The following is a 23,371-nucleotide window of genomic DNA, read 5'->3' as shown; positions in this document are numbered from 1 at the left end:
GATAGTTTTATTTCCTCTTATCCTATTGCTATAGTTAGTATTTTTAGTAGAATATTGAATAATAGTTCTGTTACTGGACATTCATGTTTCATTTTGAACTTAATGGGAGGGCTTCAAGTTTATTCTCAGTATAGATATTTGCTCTTGATTTTAGAGAAATACTTCTTATCATTTTAAGAAAGATTCCATTGATTCCTATGCTTTCTAGTGTTTTAATGAGAATTGTGTTATATTTTGTTCTAGGCTATTTCTGCATTTATTGATATAACTATTTGATTTTTGTTGCTTTTGTTATTTATATGGTCAATCATGCTGATAGTTTTTCTAATATTGAACCAGTTCTGCTTTCCTCGTACAAATCTACTTTCCTTGTATAAAATCCACCTGTTCATAGTATATGATTTTTGTAATATATTGTTGTAATCTCCCTGCTAGTGTTTTATTTAACTATAGTTTTCTACTCTGTGTTCTCCCTGGTTTATTAAAACCACATTTGTGTCATAAAACAAACAATTTGGTAGAACTCCCCTTTTTACCTCTTTTTTTCAATACTTTATATATCGTTGGAATTAATTATTCCTTAAATGCTTGGTAAAATTTATTTATGAATTCATCTGACCCTGGGGATTTTTTTCTTAGGTACTTCATTTATGGTTTATTCAATTTCTTTTTCTAAGATAGGATTATTTAAGTATTCCATTTTCTTTTCTGTTAACTTGGGTGATTTGTTTTGTAAATATTCATCTATTTGTCTTAGATTATCTGTTTTATTAGCCTATAAGTGGGTAAAATAACTCCTATTAATTGTTTTAATTTCATCCTCTTTATGTTGCATTCACCCTTTTCATTTTTGATGCTGGTAATTTGATTTTCTTCTTTCTTTTTTTAAATCAAAATAACTAATAATTTGCCTATTTTATTGGAAATTCATTTAATCTTTTAGCATTTTTAGGCATGTCTCTATTACTTAGTCTAGTGCAGTTTTAAGGTATAAAAACTTAAAATCACACTAAGATTTTTGCAATACCCTGCATATTTATAATAGTAAATAACTAGAAACCATAAGGATATGTTGTTATTGTTCAGTCTTGTCCAACTCTTTGTAATTCCTTTGTAGTCTTTTTAGCAGCTATGGGCAGCTAGGCAGCACAGTGGATAGAGCACTGGCCTTGGAGTCAGGAGGACAGGACTTCAAATCTGGCCTCAGAAACTTGACTCTTACTAGCTGTGTGACCTTCAGCAAGTCACTTAACACTGACTGACTCACATCCAGGGTCATCTCCAGCCATCCTGATTTACGTCTGGCCACTGGACCCAGATGGTTCTGAAGGAGAAACTGAGGCTGGTGACCTAGCACAGCAACCCTCACTCAAATTGAATTCACATGCTTGTTCATGGCATCACCTCCGATGAACAAGAAAAAAAAATTCACATTTACAGCCTGATCCCCTTTAACTTTCATGCATTTTTCCCCTTTTCCATCCAAACTAGACTACTCAGCTTTCTCCAAATATGGTCTGTCATTTCCTGTCTTCATACTGTCATCAAGATATTTTCTCTTCCTGACATCTCTTCCCTCCACCCCATGTCAGTTATTATTCTGTTGTTTCCATCATACCCAATTCTTTTTTACCCCATTTAGGGTTTTCTTTGCAAAGATACTGAAGTGGATTTCCATTTCATTTTCCAGCTTATTTTATAGATGAGGAAATGGAGACAAACAGGGTTAAATGACTTTTTCAGAGTCATATGTCTAATACATGTCTGAGGCTAAATTTGAACTCAGATCTTCCTGACTCCAGGTCTAGTGCTTTATCTCCTGTACTATCTAGCTGTTCTCATCCCATCTCTATCTGTTGAAATAATACCCATCCATTAGCCCAATTCCTGATCTGCCTTGGTTGAAGACATGACCTTGTGGGAGTTATTTAGACAGTTAAGAGCTGAGGTGAAGCTCCTTCCACAGAGAGATTGTTTCTTTCTTTCTACTTGTTAACTCCAGCATTTGTAACCTAATACAGTGATTGGCACAAAGGTAGTACTTAATAAATATTTTTAGATTAAAAGTGAAATGTCTATTCAATAGTCTCACTAATCCTTCATGTTTTAATGTTTTAACTATCAAATTCTTAGAAAAAACATATTAGGAGTTATAGGTTATTGTATCATGATTCTTTGTCAGTTTGCAAAGAATTAGGAGTCTTTTGTGTTTGAACCATTTGTTATATAGTGGAGAAAGTAAGTAGGTGTTTTTTGGCAGTAAAGAAAAGAAATACTACCTATATTTCAGGTTTGAACTCAAAATGCCCCTTTCTCTACAAAGACTTCTGTGATTCCACTTAGACATAGTTAATCTTGCCTCAGAAATAATAACTCACAATCATATATTGCCAAGCACATTAATCACAAAAACCATGTAAGATAAATGATGAAAGTAACATTATCCCCTATTTCATAGATAAAGAAACTGAAGTACTCAGATTCACAAAATTAATATCAGGGTCAAGACTCAAACTTGGGTTTTCCATTCCAAGACTAATTTTTTTTGTCCTTCTCTGTCTCTCTCTCTGCTGTATTATGGTTATTTGTGAACCTGTCTTATATCACCTTCTAGATAAATTTCCTGAAATAAAAACTATGTTTGCCTCTTTACCGCCCTCAGCCTACCAGTGTGCTTCATATTTACTATATGTGCATTAATTTCTATTGAATTACAATGAATTATATTGAACTCATGTTCTAATAAAAATGAAATGGACAAATAAATTGAATATTTATATGGGCAAGAACATTATTAGTATCAAAATCTGTTTGCACACATATGTTATAAACCAGTGGCAGAAGTGCTGGAATCACTTATTAAATATTATTGTATTGATTAGAAAAGCCTTCCTGAAGGAGGAGGGCTTAGAAATGGGTCCTGGGGATTTTAAGAAATGAATTTCAGTGACATTGTCTGCCCCCTACATGAGGAGTAATCTATATAGTATGTGGAGAAGGAAGTAAAGGAATTGTAGAATTTTTGCCTTGGGCAGTATTATAAATTTAAATTCTAGGTCAAGCAAAGCATTTCTGAAAGATTTCCATCATTATCCTAACTGCAGACTAAACATCTCTTTAACAAAGAGGGACTCTTTGATTTTGTAAATAAATCTCAATACACAAGCTGCTTGAGTAGAATTTAAACTTATGATCTTAAGACTTAAGGAACTAACTTAAGGAAGGTAACTTACTTCTCTGTCTAGTTGATGGATGATTGATGTTCTGGTAGATTAAGCAAGAGAACTGTGTGCTTCCAAGATAGACAGGTTTTTCTTAGCCAGGCCCAACCTCCTTTTGAAACTTCTTCACCGTCTCCCACCGGGGTGAGTCTGGCAGCCTAATATAAACACATCATCCCTTGCATCCTGAAATGTGTTGTCTTTTATTTATTTGTTTTTGTTTCAAGTGCTCTGTATCAGGCTCCTGTAAATAAGATCTCCCTATTGACCTGTGTTATGACATTCATTGTTTGGTATTCCTATTTTCTATTTCCTCTTGCTCTTCTCTGTTTCCATCTAAACAGCCTTGGAAATTCTACTCTCTCTTCAAGTGGGTTCTTTCCATTTCAAACACATGATTATTTTTTGCTATCCTTCTCACCAGACCTTTTAAGTGAGTCTTGTCCTTTACAGAGACTGGGTAACATTAACAGAACTTGGCCCAGCATTCCAAGTGTGGGACATATCCTGAATAAAGAATTTTAGGTCATTCAACCCCCACCAATGGTTATACCCAGCTGTTCAGAAGTCATTTGCTTTACTAATTCTGTCACATCATTGGTACAGCTCAACCCTTAGTTGACTTGAGTTCCCTCTTCACAGCACATGTGCAGATGATATGACATTATAGAACAAATCAATATAAAGTAAAAAAAAAAACTTAGGACTCTTAGAGTTGGAAGGGACTTGAGAGGTCATATAGTTCAATTCCCTCATTTTGTAGATGAACAAAAAGCTAATCATGTAGCAGGTGAATTTCATAGAATTATGGAATTTTAGAGTTGGAAAAATTCTAACAGGATATTTCAATTAATTGTTTGCATGTGGTATGAATCCTTTATGTAATGTCATTAAATGTCATTCAGTCTTCATTGAGCATCTCTAGTAACATTCAAGATTGATTCAATCATAGGAATGTAAAAAAAGATTGTTGACAGATTTGAATCATTTTGATTGAATATTGAGATGACTATGCTATATACACATACAATATATACACATATTTCTATGTATCAGGGAGAAGAAATATGTTTTTCAAAATATTTCATGCTTTAGTGTCCTCTTTTGTAAAATGATATAGAAAAGGAATGGCAAACATCTCTGGTATCTTTGCCAAGAAAACCCCAAATGGGGTCTCAAAGAATTGGACATGACTAAAATCAATGAACAACAACAAATGTGTAAAGGAAAAATAAATACAACATAGCTTTATTTTTTAAATATCCCATATTTTCTTAATGTTTTAAAGTTCTCTTAAACACTTTCCTTACATCTGCCTTGAGAGTAAGTAGTACAAATCTTGTTATTCCTGTTTTTACAGATGAAGTGACTTGTTTATGATCACAGAGCTAGGAATTGTCAGAGATAGAATTTTAACCCAGAAATCCTCTACAAAAGACAATATTCTACTTTCTCCCTCCCATCTTTCTTTAGTATTCTTCCATTTCTTTCCTTTATGTAGTTTCTTTCTTCCTCCCACACTTTCATTAAGAAGCAGGTCCCTCCCTAGTTTCCCTTTTCTATTTTTAACATATTAATTCACCTCTCAAGAAAAATCCTTTTTTTTACTGAAAATACCCACCTGACCAAACTGTGTATATTATTTTGACATCCTTAAAGTTTTTAGGTACAATAAATTTGTTTGATAAAGTCCATCTGAATTAATAAATGTTTGAATAAAAGAACATTTTGAAAGAGGGGTTGTTCTATTACTGTTGTGATGCTGGACTCCTAGACTCCTCTCCAAGAGTGTTGCTATAGAGATATCAGATTTCAAATGTAGAAAATAGACTGCCCAAAGTTCATTTGTTTGGTTGAATCAATTTGAACTTTGCTTTAGATATTTCTGAGAGGAAAAAATAAGATAAATCATCTTGGACCATGAGGGACAAAGATGAGAGAGTTCAGTTGGGCAGTGCAACTGCTGTGGATACCTATGGCTACTCTCCATATTCCCCTATGATTTAATATTTGTTGCTATGGGATAGAGTAATTGGAATTATGAAGAAATTGCTTCAAGTTGAGCATGCTTATTATTGAATTACAATGCCAAGAAATTCAAAGTTAAAATGAAGTAGTTCCTGCCTTTGATTTGCTTGGGGTTTTTTGGGTGAAGTAACTAGTATACAGAGAAGAAAAAAAAAGAATATACAAAGGAATAATCTCCAAGGTCGTTCTTTTTCTCTTAGTTCTCAGGCTTTTTGGTGGTTATCTACTTATAAGAAATTCTTTATAGTTGTTAAATATTAAAGAAGATAGGGACTATGTCTTATTCATCTGGCATAGTGTATAGATAAAGCAGTCAAATGGAGCAGTGGATAGAAAGAATATCAGATCAGAAGTCAGGAAGACCTGAGTTCAAATCTGTCATCAGACACAAGCTGTATGATCCTGGACAAACTACTTATTTTTGTTTGCCTTGTTTTCCTCATCTGTAAAATCAGCTGGAGAAGAAAAAGGAAGATTGCTCCAGTATCTCTGCCAAGAAAACCCCAAATGGGATTATGAAGTCAGACACAACTGAAATGCCTGAATAACAACAAAAGATATAAAGAGCCAGCCTAGAAGAACCAGGTTCAAGTCTCATCTCTGACAAACACTGAGTGTGACTGTGGGCCCAATGATCTGGACATCTCTCTTTGACCATAAGTAACAGAAAAGGGGCTGACTTGCATTGTTAGGGGCAATTTCCTTATATGGGAGTTCCCTTTGCCAAGGAAATCACATTTAATATGCATAGTAAATCAGTGACTGTTAATAAAATGACAATGATAATGAGGAAAAGGAGGAGGAGCATGAGCACCAACAATCTCAGGACATAAATGCTTTCTCTGTTAGTAAATGACTTTGTCCCATAGTAAGTGATTTTGTCCACAAGTAAGTGACTTTGCTGGGGGATGGGGGAGTGAGTAGGACTGTAAAAGACTTGACATGAACTAATCTCAATTAGGTTGTGAAGGATTTCTTTTTCTATTTTCTAGTAAAGTAGCTGAAGTCTATTTCAAAAACAAAAACCAAATTTCTCTTTTCTTCAGCTTCTGTGACTCTACCCTTCCACCTTTTCCTCTTCTTCTCACTCTCACTTCCTTAGTTCAATTCTCCTACAGTGGATCCTTAAAATTAGAACATATTGTTATTACTTAAAAGTACCTTGGAAATTATCTTGCCCTTTATTTTACAAATGAGAAAACTATTCCCCAAAAAGATTTCCTACTTTCAGTGACCTTTACAAAAAATCCACCTAGTAGGTCCCCATGCCATATTCTTGCCTTTCCAAAGAGTAATTTTAAAATATTTGTTGGATTGAGTTGAACTGAAAGCCAAGAGGACATCATTTGTTGTTGTTGTTGTGGTTGTGGTTGTGGTTGTGGTTGTGGTTGTGGTTGTGGTTTTGGGGGTGGGAGGGTGGGGAGAAATAAAGAAGAAAGCAGAGTAGCACAATGGAAAGATTACTGACTTTGGAGCCACAGGACCTGGGTTCAAATCTTTTTTTCTGAAACCTAATGGCATATGATTTAACCTTTCTAGGTCTCTATCTGAAAAAATGTAGGAGGGTTGATCTCCATTACCTTTTTGGGAGATCCCTTCCAGTTTTGTGTATGATTTTTTGTGTAGTTATTTTCATCACCCAACAAAACTCTTTTTCAATGGCTTTTCTTAGGTTTATGTAAAGATTATTCTAGGTAAAGAGGTTGTTAAGGTCCCTGGAAAGAGATTTAGGGTTACAGCTAACTCTCTTCCCCAGGCAGTACCTAGGTGTCTTTTCTCAATAAACAATATAATGCTTGGCTGACTAAACCCCCTGCCTAAAATAGACAGTTTTATTTGCAAGAGAGAAGAAGAAATATTTAATGAGGACTAGCTAGTGTTTGGGCTTTGGAGAAATTCTCTTCTATCTGAGTAAAAATATTCAAATCCATCAAAAATGCTTCTATATATTAAAGATAAAATGCTTAACAGCATCCCTAAAGGTAAAGAAGCAAAGTATCACAGCAGAGACAATAAAACTAGATTTCCAGCCTGTTCTTACCCTAGTTGGTCCTCCACTATGGTGGGAAAGGACCTAAAGGGAAAAATGAAAGAGTGCTCCTACTAACTTCTTCCAGGATATTATGAAGGGAAGAGCTTTTGTCTGTGAGGAAGGGAGTGTAGAGAGAGGCATTCAATAGATAATTCTGACTAATTTACTAAACTGTGCCCTAGATAAGTCAGGGGTAGTAAAGATCTTCCAGTTTGTCTCTACAATCTCTTTATTTCCCTGAGAATTGAAGATACATCTATTCTCTTTACCATATTCTTTACCTTTCTAAATAAATCTTGAATAGAGAGAAGTTATTAACCTGTAGAAAACCAACTCCTCACTGTGACTATATGGAAAATGTCCCATTGATGCCAATTCTCTAGATACCATTTGCTCCAACAACTGAGAGGGTGAAGGCCAAGTTATTATACCTCATTTGAAATAGCTGAAGGTATATTAAAATACGTAAATGGATATGTAATCTCAATTTGGGTGTTCAGTTCAATGATGTAGATAGCGATCCCTTCATACCTGTTCATCTGCGTGAATTTTGTCCTTTTTAAAGGAAATTCACTAGATGTGCTAGAAGCTTTTTCATATTTCTTTTGATGTTGTCTGTCAACTGACTGTGAATCAATCATTCCTTGTCATTAAACTGACCAGCCCAGCTGTTCTTCCTATCATTCATTCTTTGATGATTTATCCATTACTCTCATTCAACAAAGTTCTTCAATGATTTTGACTTGCAACCTTCCAGCACGAACAGTTAGATGGCATAATAGTTGACAATTATGACAGCATCAAAGATAGCTTTGTATAAAATTCCTAAGAGTTACCATAATTACAGGTCAAATTATAGAATGTTCCTTGCTAGCTCTAGACTCAACCTCCCAATCTTACTTCTTTTCAAACCACTTGTACATTCCTTTCGGAATAATACTAGAATGTCATTTTCATTACTTCATTCCCATGCTAATGGCCTAACCCCATTTACTATTACTTATCCCATCAAGTTCAGTTTTTCAGTCTGATATTTAATGTCTTCATAATTTGCTGGGGACTTTATCCCAGGAAACTTCTTTCATTGGTTCTCTAAATGAAAATGTTTCACTTTAATCATTTTCCTTACTGTTCCCCATTATCTGTTTTGCTCAAACTCATCTCCATGCTTTTGCTGAAGCTATCCTCTTTTCATGAAATTCTTTTTCTCTTCTTCTATCCAAACTCTGCATTTGTTCACCTCAAATCCCAGCTCTTCCATTAATGTTCCTGGTTTGATTCATTATTTACAAAGTTTTTTTATGTCATTAATACTTGTTTCACTAATTAGATCATAAGCTAATTGAGGGAAAGAATCATATTTTCACTGCTACCATTCTATCAGCACTAAAACTGAATTGGCAGCGATTGCTTGAGACTAGGAAAGGGGAAAGTAAATAGAGCTTGTCCTGAGAATAGGTAAAATATAAATTGGTAGACAATCATTTGGTTGTAGAAGGTCCAATAGTGGGAAATAAGTAAATAAAGTTAATCTAGAGTAATACAGCAGGAGAATCTGGCTGCAGCAGACCCTAATATTTTTCCGGCCAATGGGCTGAATTCATTTTGATATTCAGATTAATCTTGGTGCTGGGGAAAGCTGATCTGCAGATATAGGGAGTGAATTGATGAAGTTGTGAGAAGCTAGAGAGATCATAGAATCATAATTTTGGAATCTTAAGAGTCAAAAGAACCTTACAAGGAACCTAATTCCAATATTGTAGCCAATGTGTTATTTATATATTCAACAATCCTGATAAAGGAGTAATTTAGACTCTGCTTGAATTCTTTCAGTAATGGGGATCCCACTAGCTTATTAGGCAGCCTATTGCATTTTTAGGCTTCTCTAATTGCTAGAAGCAGTGCAGTAAACCTGAGAAGCTAAAGTATGGATACCCTGCCTTTAATACTTACTAGTTCTTTGAAATATAGGCAAATCACCTAATTTGTCTGAGCCTCAGTTCCTTATAAAGAAAATGGGAATAATAATACATTGGGATGTTATGATTATCAAATCTGATAATGGATATGCAGTGCTTTTAAATCTTAAATGTCAGGCATTATGTTTATATATCATTTTAAAACAAAATCTTCCTCCTCTGACTTCTGCCACGTGATCCTAGTTCTGCCATCTGGGCAAGTCTATTTACTTACTATTCCTTTTCAAGCACTTAAATTCATTAACCTTTCACCTCTCAATCTTTTTTTTTTTCCAAGCTAAACATCTTCATACTGTTCATCATTTTCTCACATAACATGGTTTCAGATAACCTTATCATACTGGAATCCTCCTGTCCCATATGTGTAGAATTGGGTTGAGAACCTGGTAGACCTTGAACAAATACTTGTTCATTTAGCAGCTGATTGATTTCCTTCTGGATTTTTTTGGGGGGAGAGGGGGAGAGGGAAGGAAGTGGTGTAGAGGCTGCAGCTTTGTGCTTATTGTCCTCATTAGGACAAACTGCAATAAGAATGAAGTGTTCATGAACAAATAAAAAAAAGTATTTATTAAATGCATATGCTAAGCTCTCTGCTGAGAAAATTTGCAATATAAGATAGTCCTTGCCCTCAAGGAGTTTCCATTTTAATTTGGAGAGTAGTGGACAGGGAAGGGTATCTTGATTTGGAAAATCACAGTTACCACATACAATTTCGATTTGATTTTCGTTCCAGAGCTAGAAAAGAAGAGGAGATGGTGTAAAAATTGCAGCAGGCAAGAAGATAGGATTTAAAGTGAATCATGTCTTGGGTCTGCTGGATCTAGATGTTATGAGACATTCCTCAGTTAGAACAATGCAAGACCCAGGATGGGCTCTAGAATTGAAAGATAGAATCCCTCCAGTATGATGTAGGGAACAGAGAGAACCGTCTTCAAATCCAGGAAGACCTGGTTTCTAGTCTTACCTCTTAAAACTACTTGTCTCTCTTAAGGTTCTAGGCATCAAAATCATGGCCCACTGCAGTCCTGAATGTGATCCAAACTAGATTAAAATGCAGTTCTTACCTGATTTTTAATGTGTGGATGTATGAATAAAAAATGAAATATATAAACACAAGTTTTTCTAAGTCAATATACAGCTGACAGGTATAGTTAGGCATTTCCCAACTTTATTGAATTTGACATCATTGCTCTAGGTAGTTTTGCAGAGATGGGGCCAGCTTGCAATGGTTGAAGGCGTTTTCTCCTCATGAGTTCTCTCTACCAATGAAATTACAAGTCTAGATTGCATCCCTATCCTCAACCCCTAAGGTATAATTTCTGTCCAGAAGATATAATGGCAGGGTTATAGGCAACAAGAGATAAGAATAAAATAAGAAAAAAATAAAAATAAATAAAAATAAAACAAGAATACACTTCATTTAGGGGTCTTTAGATGCTTTTCTTGTCTCCTGGCCTCCCTTCTGCACACTCACTTCAAAGAATTGGAAATGAGGATGTCAGGACAAAAGCAAAATCTTGAATATCATACAACTTTATAATGTGAATATGGGATGAGATTTACTGTTTATACATGGTGGTACTGTAGGGCTTCTCAAAAAAAAAAAAGGTATTTTTGGATATCACCACAGTAAATACTTAAAGGTCTTTGCCCTTGGCAATTTTCCAATACTTGTTTAAAGTGCTCTAATGTGTTTTTGATTGCATATTACTTAGTAATAAACATTACAATGCTCTTTTGATACAGACCTACAATAATTAGAATTTCCTGCCATCTAATAATGGCTTCAAAGTAATTTAACTTAGAGCCTTGGAAATGATGTACATAGAGAAAACAAAAGGCAGAACCTTGAATATGTGTTTCACAATCTGGCAATATAAACAAAAGTGCCTTGTGTTTCAGGCTTATGTGGAGCTCAGAATAGGTAGAGCTAGCAAACACATTGGTTAGGTTGAAGCAAACAATCACCTGTGATTTGTTTGGTGCTAAATTAGCAGTGGTGTTATCAGTCATTTACAGAGGAAAGTACATTGTGAAGCACCCTAATGGCTTAATTTATGAGCTATTTAAATGGTATGTAGTGCTGAAAACACACTATTTCATTAAAGAAATAGCTCGTGGTTCTTGCATAACAACTTTTTTAAAGTGCAACTCATCTCAATCTAACTGTTTCCTAGCAGGTGGTTTGGTTCCATAGAGGTTCAATTTTAAATCCTCAAAGCCTTAATACATTGTCTTTTAGTTTTTTCTTTTCAATAGTTTACAACTACTACTACTACTATTATTATTATTAATAATAATAATAGCTAGGATTTATAAAGCATTTTAAATTTTATAAAACATTTTATGAATATTTTTAAAAAGAACGAGTCAAGTAAGAAGGATAAAACCAATTCTTAATATTGTGTGGTAAGGAAACAGAGAACACATGAATAACAACCTACCCTAGATAACACAAAACTTTAGACCCAGGTTATAATTGTCACTAATAGATTTCATTAACTTTCTTACCAAGCTTTGTGGCAGAGCTGCTCTAAGGAACAAAATTAATTTAATTAGTCCCTTTTTGGGATTCCTTTAACTAATCCATAGTAGAGTGACAAATACACAAAAAAGTTTGAGTTTTGGTTTTTTAAAAGAGAAGTAAAAAGAATATGATAATCTATGTACAAATCAGCTTCTGAATAATAGAATTTATATTGTCTTACAAGTTTTGCAAAGGACTATATATGTATATATATATTTTTTCCATAAATATATATCAATATATGGACATATATGTATGGAATTTTTGTGTGAATCAAGAGAGATAAATCATATGTTTGCATATTATATATGTGTGTGTGTATATTATACCTATATGTATTATCTGATTTTATATGCGTTTATAATATTTATAATATATATTTATAATATATTTATAATATATGTATTTATAATATTACTTGGTTCATACAACATTGTAGGAGCTATTATTATCCTCATTTCACAAATGAAGAAACAAATTTAGATAAGTTTATCATTTTTGTCTAGGGTCACACAGCTAGTTAAATATTTTAGGCAAGGTCAGAACTCAAAGTTTTCTAACTCCAGATCCAACACTCTGTCTTCTGCACAACTTAACTGTCTATCAATGATTAAATGTTAACTATAGCAATCTTCTCAGTTTGATTGGCATGTAATTACCACTGCCGTGAAATTCTAGCTCCATTAGGATGAATCATACTGGACCTTGTTCCTGCAGACCCTTTAATTATGTGTCTCCACTCTATCAGCAATGAGTCATCATGGAAATAGAGAAATTTATTTTGAATGATTTTTTTTTTAGTTAAACAACTTCAACAAATATTTATCAAGCACTATCTGCAAGGCCTTATGTTAGTTTCTAGAGAAGGGGTGCCCAACCTTTAAGCTCTTCTGGGCCCCATTGCCCAACAAAATCTCCTCATGGGATCATAGACATAATTCACTATGCATTCATGAATATAATGTAATCCACATCGCCAACTGAGCACAACAAGTGCCACATGGCTCCTTGAATGAATCCCCCTTCCTAGGGCCAATGCAGCCCTGTTGGACAAAACTATTCTATAACTAAGGAGACAAAAATTAATCAGAGCTATTTATTCTATCTATTTATCTGTCTGTCTGTCCATCTATCTGTTTGCTTGCCTAGCTGAAATGGAAAATGATTTACATTACTGATTAGAGAAATGCAAAGTAAAGCAGGTCTGAGGTACCATCTCACACCTATCAGATTGGCCAATATGACCAGAAAGGACAATGTTCAATGTTGGAAGGGATGTGGGAAATCTGGAACACTAATATATTGTTGGTGGAGCTGTGAACTGATTCAACCTTTCTGGAGAGCAATCTAGAATTATGCCCAAAGAGCAATAAAATTGTGCATTCCCTTTAACCCAGCAATACCACTGCTAGGGCTATACCCCGAAGAGATCTTGAAAAAGGGGGGGAAACATCATTTGTACAAAAATATTCATAGCAGTCCTGTTTGTGGTAGCAAAGAACTGGAAATCAAGTGACTGTCCATCAATTGGGGAATGGTTGAACAAATTGTTGTATATGTATGTCATGGAACAATATTGTTCTATTAGAAACCAAGAAGGATGGGAATTCAGAGAAGCCTAGAAAGACTTGCATAAACTGATGATGAACAAGATGAGCAGAACCAGAACATTGTACACCCTAACGGCAACATGAGGGTGATGATCAGCCTTAATGGACTTGCTCATTCCATCAATGCAATAATCAGGGACAATTTTAGAGCACCTGCAATGGAGAATACCATCTGTACCCAGAGAAAGAACTGCAGAGTTTAAACAAAGATCAAAGTCTAATACCTTCAATATTTTTTTATAAAAAATGTCTTATGCACCACATAATTTTTCTATCTCTAATATTTTATTTTCTCCTCAGGGATATTATTTCTCTCTAAATATGTTCAAATTCGATCAATGTATAGCATGGAAACAATGTAAAGATTACCAGACTGACTTCTGTGGGGGGATGGGGGAGAGAAGGGAGGGTGGAGGAAAGATTGTAGAATTCAAAACCTTAAAGAAAACTACTATTGTAAATAATTGGAAAACAAATAAAATATTAATTAAAAAGAAAATAAATAAAAAATATATTAAAACAAAAAAAGATCTAAAAGGTGAAAAATTCTTGAAGATCAGGAAGACTTCAGGGAACAAGTAACCATAGAGCCATGTTTTGAAACAAGATAAATACTCCTGGGGAAGAAGTAAAGAGGCAGTGAATTGCAAATATGTCAAACCAGTTTGAAAATGCACAGAAGTGGAAGGTTGAATGTCAAGTTCAGGAAATAACTAGTATTTCAATTCATTGCATTAGTGTGTGTGAAGGGAAATAAGTCATTTTTTTTAGGGCTTTTTTTTTCCAACAAGGCATTGGGATTAATGGCTTGCCCAAGGCCACACAGCTAGGTAATTATTAAGTGTCTGAGGCTGGATTTGAACTCGGATACTCTTGACTCCAGGGACGGTGCTCTATCCACTGCATCACCTAGCTGCCCTAGGACATAAGTCTTGAACGAGAGGCTAGGACTAGATTTGGGGGAATTAGGGGAACAGGGAGAGAGAAGTTTTAACCATTAACAGAGAAATGTCCAATTTTTATTAGAAGCAATAGAGATTCACTGAACAGGGCAATGGCAGTCAGTAAGATTTCTACCTTGGAAAGATTATATTCCCAGATATTTGGAGTATGGATTAGAGAGATAAGACATCAAAATCAGGGAGACCAATTAGGGAACTACTACAATAATCTTAGTGAGAGGTGACAGGGGCCTGAACTGCAGTGGTGGGCACATGAAGGGAAAGAATTTGAGAGATGCTGTAAAAGTGGAATCCACAAGTAATTGAAAATGGAGAAGCATGAGAGAGACAAGGGAAATTCAAGAATGACACATTGAGTGACTAGAAAGATGGTACTTTCAAATGATATAGGAAAGTATGGAGGAAGGGCAGGTTTAAGGAAAAAGATAATCGGTTCTGATTTGGACAGATTAAGTTTAAGATGTCAATAGGCACATCCTCATGTAGCTGTCCAACAATATGACATTCAGAAAGATATATTTAGTAAGAGAGATTAAAGATGGATATATAGATTTGGAGGTCAGTTGCATAGAGAAAATAACTGAAGTATGAGTTGATAGGATTACTGAGGGAGGATGAAGAGAGATGATAGATGCTTGGGAGACATTCATATTTATGAAGCAGGAAAGGGATGATTGTCCAGAAAAATCAACTGAAAAGGAATGGTTAGAGATAAGCAAGAAGACCAAGATGACCAAAAACCAAGAAAGGAGACAGTATTCAAGAGAGAATGGAAGTGACAAATGTTCTCTGAAGTTTAGTTTCTGAGATGTAAAAGGCTTTCATCGTGAAATAATTTGAATGGAAATGGAAGAAGAGAGAGAAGCATCAGTGATTTGCCTCATTCCTGCTGCATGTTTATATGGTCACTGTTGAAGTTTCTTTTTATAATAACCCTTTTTCTAAACCTTAGATATTTCTTGAGCCCTTAGAATAATGTTTTTCAATCTTTGGGAGAGGGGTCTATAAATGAATACCTTATTTGCTAGAATACAGTAGAACATACTAAAGAATATCTATCCTCCTGCCCAGTCATAATCTGCAGTCTTTCCTAAAACTTCTGTTTTCTGTTAAGAAGGATAAGAAGGTCACTTAGAGCCTTCCAAAGCATGATCCTTTACGATCTCAAGCACCCTGGCTTATCACACTGCCCTTTGTTTGATCAAGGTTTTATTTTTCAGTCCTTTACTCAATTCCTAAACAGTTGATCCTCTCTCTGTTGAATTCCATAACTTAATACAGTATACAAATATCTAACAGTGGTGCTTTGAAAGTCATTCATTCTGAAACTCTTGATAAGTGATGAAACTGACTAGTAGGAAACAATTTTTTCCATAAGACATATTGTAATTAGAAATAATCCATGAAAATTCTCTACAACTTTTTCATTTTATTAGGCTAATATTAAACACTGAGGTAGTTTTGTAATACAGAACCTTAAAACTAAATAGATATGAATAAAAAATCAATTAATTATATAAAAATGAAATAAAATTTAATTTCACTTTACCCATAATGAGAGGAGTTACAGGCATAATGAATGGTTGTTTGTCTTTCACTCTCTAAGAGGATCATGATATCACAGAGGCAATATAATGAAATATAATGAATTAGATTTAAGTGAGGGGGTGCTAAGGAAAATCACCAACCTCACTTTCTTCTCCAGAGTCACCTGGGTTCAGTGAACATATTTGTATCACAAAAAAAACACAACTAGAAATGGCCTTTGATGTATTGTGTGACTTTGATCTTTTAAAGGTAAAATCTGTTCTAGGTCACAGTTTGACTGGGGCCAAACCCATTCAGTGATCAAGGTTAGGCTAGAAAGATATGAGGTAAAGAGGCCAAGAATGACCACTTTTACTTAGCCCCTCCCCACCAAAAAAAAATTAAACTGAAAGGGTAGGATGCTAGGGCTTTTCAATGATTAAGGCAGGTAAGTAAGAAATGAAGCAATGAATAGTCTTATTTCCATAATAAAAAAAAAAATTAAGCAGGGAAGGTAAGTCCCCAGAGTTTCTGGCCAAAATGGAAACAATTGCTATTTATTTTCACTCTGAACCAATCAAGGTTCAAACGATGGAGAAAGTTAGCCTGGGTTCTGCACTTATTAATGAGTTGCCATGAGACTGACAGTTGACCTCTGTTTCACTGTGAGAGAGGGGAGTTATGAGCAAGGACAAAGTGTCGAAGCATTTTTTGGGGGGGCAGTAGCATGATTTATAAGAAGTTTTATCAAGTGCAGTGAGTCTCATGCAAGCACAGAGTGCTGAAATTTTTGAGTAGTGAATTTGATGAGTTATGAAGCTGAAAAGTATTGAGGTATCACTCAGATGTCATTCTGTGGAAAATGTAGTATTTATCATTTCTACCTAGTATAGGTCCATCCTTAGCCCTCAACAGATATGGTATCTACTTTCTCACCACTGGCTAGTCCCTACCATTGAGCCTGTATATCTGACCTTGTGACCTTTTACCACCATTAGTTAGTCTGTCTGTCCTTGATTGACAGTGCCATATCCTTTAAAACTACAACTAATGTTATGGAAGGCATTTTTCTTTTCCACGATTTGGACACATCCTGTGCCTAGACTGTGCTTATCTGCTCCTCTATAGCATACCTACCATATTAAATATATATATATATATATATATACACACACACACACATACACACACACACACATAGCATCCTAAAAGTTTTCATGTAGTTTTAAGCTAAATGACTGCTTAATAAGCTGAAGATTTATGGGATATACATATATGCAATGTATTTATATAAATATATATATTCATGTATATATAGCACTGTATACACAAGGATGAACAATCATTGTCCTATATTATGGCAATTTTAGGCTACATTAACTGCTTAGACTTTTGGGACATACTGTACATTGCATTCATACCTGAATATGCATCTATGTATGTAAAAAAAGAGACAGGTCATTATAGAATAGTGATTAGAAAATCAGTCCAGAAGTCATGCAGACATGAATTCTAAGATCACTTATGACTCATATTAGGTATCTGGGACTCATACTAGGACTCTGGGCAAGTTGCTAAATTTTTCAGTGTCTCAGATAATTTTCAAGACAATAAGTTAATGAATAGGTCTCTATTGGTAGAGAAAAATTACCTCACTGGAGCTTCTTATATTAATGTGATAATAAATTTGGTTATACATTTATATATTTATATACATAGAAATCTGTATATATATGTATATATATATATATATATATATATATATATATACATACACACACACCTATATGCATACAAATATAAATACACCCAATTATTCCTCTCCTCTCTCAATTAGTTACTACTACTACCTTCGACCTATCCTTCTCTACATCCTTTAATCAAACAGTATCAAAAGTCAGTAAGGATGCCTGAACCATAAGACATTCAAAGAGTCTGCTTAAAAAATTCAAGTTCTGGAATATACTGAATGGAAGTCAATGATGCAGAGCACTCTGGGTTTACCTATAGTTCAAGTGGGGACCAGAACATCCAGGGGAAGATTATTTTTCTAACCTGGAATCAAGAGGGTGAATAGGGCTGACCATATATGTAGATAGAGCAAAGCCATGTGACTTGATTTAAGAAATGCTACAAGGTCACATCTCTTGGCTCACTGACTTGCCATGATGCTGCTGTCCTCATCTACTACATCTGACATTTTCAGAGTCATTGATTTAAACAACAAAGGTTGAGTCTTCCAGGGATCTCCACTAAAATGCAAATATGAAATCTAGAAGGGAAGAAATGATCTTAGAGATCCCTCTTAATCTTTTCCTATTAGCCTACAAGCAAGAAAGTTTATCAGTGCAGCTAATTTCATTCTAGAAAGTCATCTGGTCCTTAGAAGATCATATACAGGGAAGATAAACTTTATTGAAGGAGAGAGAGAAGGGAACCTGGCATTGATAAGCCACACTGCAAAAGGCAAGAATCAAACAATGGAGTGTACAGGTAGAGTTGATGGGGAGAAAGCCTGCCAAAAGAGAACTTTCAAAGGGAAAGATTCCAAGAAGGGGAGACTGCTGAAAAGCAGAATAATAATGCCAGGAAGATAGTTTCAAGGTCATAGAAAGGGTCAAGGGAGGGATGCCTTGCAAAAAATAAACTTTGCCTACTTAATTTTTGCCTAGGACTAATTCTGACTTAAAGGAAAACTACTTTAGAGTATCTGGAGTGAGGAGATTGTGTGAGACTAGGTCTAGGGGAGCCTACTTAACTAGTGATTTGTTAACCTTCACATTAAACTTGGTCCATGACTGGAAGAGCAGCCCTTTGAGGCAATTTCAGATTCAACCAAGTAGCCTGGGCTTGTTCAAAACATTGAAAGCAAATGAATGTATCAAATTTTTGGAGCTATCACCTAGGGTGGGCATGTAACTCTTATTCCTGGGGATATTTTGTAAAAAAAAAACCAAAAAAACCAGAATCATTGAATGTTTCATGAAATGCCCTTAGATCATGTTGTGGAAGGCAGAAAGAGCATCAAGAGTTCATTTCCCTCCCTGAGGTTCAACTGAAGTTGAACTGCAAGAAAAGACATCCCCCCTTTCCTTTTAGATTAGAGGTCTTCTTCGTCATCTCTGTAAGTTAATTATGATGGTTGCTTTTTGAAAACCTGTGTGAAGCACCTATTCTTGAACATGCTGCTTTTCTGTCATCTTTAAAGCTTAATTTTTGAGAATGATATCCTCATCATATTATGACCCACAAACCTCTGCATTTGTTTTTTGTTTGTATTCTGTAGTTAAAAATCAATTGCAGTTTCAGGCAAATAGGGATGAATTGGAGGACCTTCTACAGAATCAGACATGTATTTTGGTTACGTTCTATAAGGGATGTGCTTTAGTTCCTTGCTTAAAATTCAAGGGAAAATTGGATTAGTGTTGGATTCACCCCTAGAGAAAGTAGTGAGAAAGAGAGATGGGTAGAGTTTTTCTATAGTTCCTATATCCAATGGAAGGGTTAAGATTGCTCCACATGAATCTATCCCCCATGAGGTACAGTGAACAAGCTTCTCTGATAGAGTTTCCAGGCAAAAAGACACATAGGGACCAATCAGGAGTTTCTCTGTCCTCTAAGTAAAATGAAATCCTCAGGAAGCCAATTTTTATTCCCATTGAGACAGAGTAGGGGTCCCATGAAATTACAAATACAACAAAAGTTGGTATTTGTTTCCTTCTAATTAAAAAAAATAATATTTTCTCTATAACCCTAATCACAAGTGGCAACAATCTCCTTCTACTGCTTTGTTTCCCCTATAACTTGATATGGAAAGAAACCAGGCTTCCAAAAGCCACATTAAAGCCTATTCCATCAATAAAAGAATCACTGGTGCTGCAAAAACCAATTTTATGAGCTTAAGAACAGGCAAAGTGAATTGTACTCAAAATATGATGAGCAGAAATCTTATAGTAATATCATGCATTGGAGCATTTTGGAATTGTCTCAGAGAATGACATAATGATCTTAGACCCTCCCTGGAACTTAGACAAAACAATTCAACAGGAGACATTTTGCTTCTGTTCTGTCAACAATTCCCAGGGAAGATTTCACTGGGTTTAGAATATGGACTGTGTCCTATAGATCATCTCCCTTATTCCACCCAGATAAAATTTCACTGAGTTTGGAATATGGGTTATATGTCCTTTAGATCATCTCCCTTATCCCACACAGATGGGATAGTAAGGCCAAAAAAAACTATCCTCTTTTAATTCAAACAATAGTGTCATGTTTTCTGTTACTGAAGTAAATCTGTTAGCTGTTATTGAAGGAAATCTGTTGGAATCTACTTTTTCCTTATATCTTGTAGATGATTCAGTAAACTTAAAGGAAGTAAAGAAAAACATTGAGTTAGAGGCAAAAATGAAGATAATATAGTAAAGAACTGAAAGAGATTGGACCTGCCAGAAAGAAGTGTGTCTAGGGGCAGGTAAGACTTCTTGAAAGATGATTTCTGGATAGAATTCACCCAGTCAAAGGGGTTTACCAGTATCATGTTCTTCCAGAGTTCTTAGCAAGTATAAGAAACATCAAAAGAATTAGCAGTGTTCCTGAATACCTGGAGAAAATATGGGAGAGTAGTATAAAGGGCAATGAATATTAGAGGGAGTACTTCAACTCAATTTTATGAGCTCAAGAATAGGCAAAGTGAATTGTACTCAAAATATAATGAACAGAAATCTTATAATAACATCATGCATTGGAGCATTTTGGAATTGTGTCAGGGAATGACATAATGATCTTAGACCCTCCTTGGAACTTAGACAAAACAATTAAGCAGGAGACATCTTGGTTCTGTTCTGTCAGCAATTCCAGGGAAGATTTCACTGGGTTTAGAATATGGACTGTGTGCCCTATAGATCATCTCCCTTATTCCAAGTTCTTGGCTTACCAGTTGTACGATCTTGGGAAAGTTTTTTTAATTAATGTGAGATTCACTTTTCTCGTCTATAACATGAAGATATTAATACTTGCAAAATTTACCTTATGGGTTTCTCATAAATTTCATATGAGATAATATATATACAATGCTTTGAAATCATAGAGTGCCATGCTATACACATGTAAACTATTACTAAAATTATTGTCAATTGGTTCTTACATGTAATCCTTCTAAACCTGCTAGACCATCTTTTGGAACAACAAATGGTAATCTTCATTCCTAGAAACTGACTTTGTCCAATCAATGTAGAATACATTACTCCATTCATCTATTTATCATTCCAAAGATATCATATGGGGCAGATGCTTATATACTTATTTGGCTTCACTGAAGAGAGGATAAGTTTAGCCTCCCCTCAAAATGGAGTTGGTAGTCCCAGCAAAGTCAGTCTATATGATAACAAGATTAGCTAGTATATTCACTGACAAGAGGTCACTCAATCTCTACTTGAATATTTCCGATCATGAGGAACATACAACCTCTTGAGATACTACCTTGAAATTTTCTGATTATTAGGAAACTTTTTTTAGTTATAGCTAAAAATCTGATTTTGTACAACTTTAACTCACTACTCTTTGTTCTTTCCTCTGTGATCAAATACCTCTAAGACAGTTAAGTGGTATAGTGGATAGAGTGTTGGGATTAGAATCAGGAAGACCCAAATTTGAATTCTGACTCACTGTGTAACTTTTGGTCAAATCACGTCTTTGCTCTCTAGTAGATAGGATTCCATTTTCTAATGCTCTTCTTTAAATGTAGTGTTCAATATTAAATACAATTAAATACAATATCATTGATGTTTTCTACGAACAAGGTAGTAGAGTATATAACCTCCCGGGATTTGAAAATGTAGGTTGATTGCTATAGCTTTTTTCTCTTTTGTACTTTACAATACTATTGATTCATGTTCAACTTGCAGTATGTCTTCTTCATAGAATTGCTATTTAGCTATTATTTCTCCCATTGTGTACCATTTACTTACTGAACCCAAATTTAGAACTTTACATTTATCATTATTGAACTTCACCCTATTAGATTTGGTCCATTGTTCCAAACAGAAAAGAGCCTAATTAATCATCTGTCTTCCAGTGTGTTAGCAATCCTTTGCAGGAGTATGCTATCCACAAATCTGATACACATACTATTTATCTCTTCATCCATTTTGCTGCTTAAAAAATAAACAAACTTTTAAGCAGTTGATTCTGGCCATTTAACCTGGTATGAGTCCAGATACCTAATTAAAAAATTGTTCATTGCTCATCATCAACAAATCTCCAGATATTATAACAAATTCCTTACTAAAATACACCTATAGTATTTGTTTCATTATTTAAAATTTTTTGACATCTTTTGTTTTTATATAATCTTTTTTCAAATAAATTCTCTCTTCCCCTCCTTCCTAAATAAGAGAGAGAGAGAGAGAGAGAGAGAGAGAGAGAGACAGAGAGAGACAGAGAGAGACAGAGAGAGACAGAGAGAGACAGAGAAGGGGAAGGGCTATTCAGCAAAACTGACTTTATAGCAATGAATGCAATATTCTATAGACCACTTCTGCAGAACATTTCTGATCTATCAGTCTAGAAACCATGTCAAAACAGGAAATGAGGCTAATCACTCATGACATGTCCTTGATGAATACATGCTTATTACAGGCACTTCCCTTTCTAAGCACTTATAAGCTATTCTTTTAATAATGCATTATTGAATTTTGCTAGGAATAAGAGTCAAGTTCACTAGCCTTTGGTTTGATGAATCTACTGTCTCTCCATCTTTTTTATATACACAAATCTCTCACAAGTTTATTTTTTTAAAGGAATATTTTAAGGTGGAGAATGATGATGAAAAACAAAATTCAAACATGTAGAAACATATTAAAGTGGAATTTGAAATACTTAGCAAAATAAATAAAAATGCATCAAAACAGAAAGTGGTCATTTGTAGTTTCTAAGTCAAACTATAGCCCATTTCAGTTTGATATCATTTATGGTTTAGATCAGAAAATAAATGCAAATATAAGCTATTAAGGTAATTGTTTTAGATACACAATAAACTAGAACACAGCATGATATATAAAAGACCAAGACAATAAAGCAAAGTATTATAGTATTTACATGAAAAGATAATATTTTAGTATCTAATATTTGAAATTTAGACTGCATTCCTTGTTATGTGGTAAGAATTATTGAGTAGGTAGCATAGTCTAACTAGACTTGAACAAAAGAATGACAACTTGGCCTATGTAGGAGTTGGAGTGATTAGTTTCATGCTTCATATAATTGCCCAAAGTTCTTTCCCATGATGCAATGCAAGATGGGGGTTGTACTTGTCAAACTCCTTGATATGATCTGCTCCATCTTTCTCTGTGTTATACATTCGCATAACACTTTTCATAGAGTCCTGATAAATTTCTGACACATCCATAATTTTTATTATGGCCCTCTGGTCACACATGGTTATTTTGGTACAAGGGTGCTTGGTAAATTCCATTTATCCCAGTAGGA

At 34.7% G+C, this 23,371-nt stretch overlaps 1 protein-coding gene and 1 pseudogene across 1 annotated transcript in view; one reads left to right on the top strand and one right to left on the bottom strand.

The window, feature by feature from the left end:
* RYR3 (ryanodine receptor 3) overlaps window positions 1-23,371 on the top strand; it is an 833,777-nt gene that overhangs the window by 63,733 nt on the left and 746,673 nt on the right. The window lies entirely within an intron of this gene.
* LOC141520483 (dynein light chain 1, cytoplasmic-like) lies at window positions 23,071-23,321 on the bottom strand (annotated as a pseudogene).

This window comes from Macrotis lagotis, chromosome 4 (assembly GCF_037893015.1).
Source record: "Macrotis lagotis isolate mMagLag1 chromosome 4, bilby.v1.9.chrom.fasta, whole genome shotgun sequence".
NCBI classification, from domain to species: Eukaryota; Metazoa; Chordata; class Mammalia; order Peramelemorphia; family Peramelidae; genus Macrotis; species Macrotis lagotis.
The sequence above is the reverse complement of the archived record's forward strand: the minus strand, read 5'-3'. Positions and strand labels throughout refer to the sequence as shown.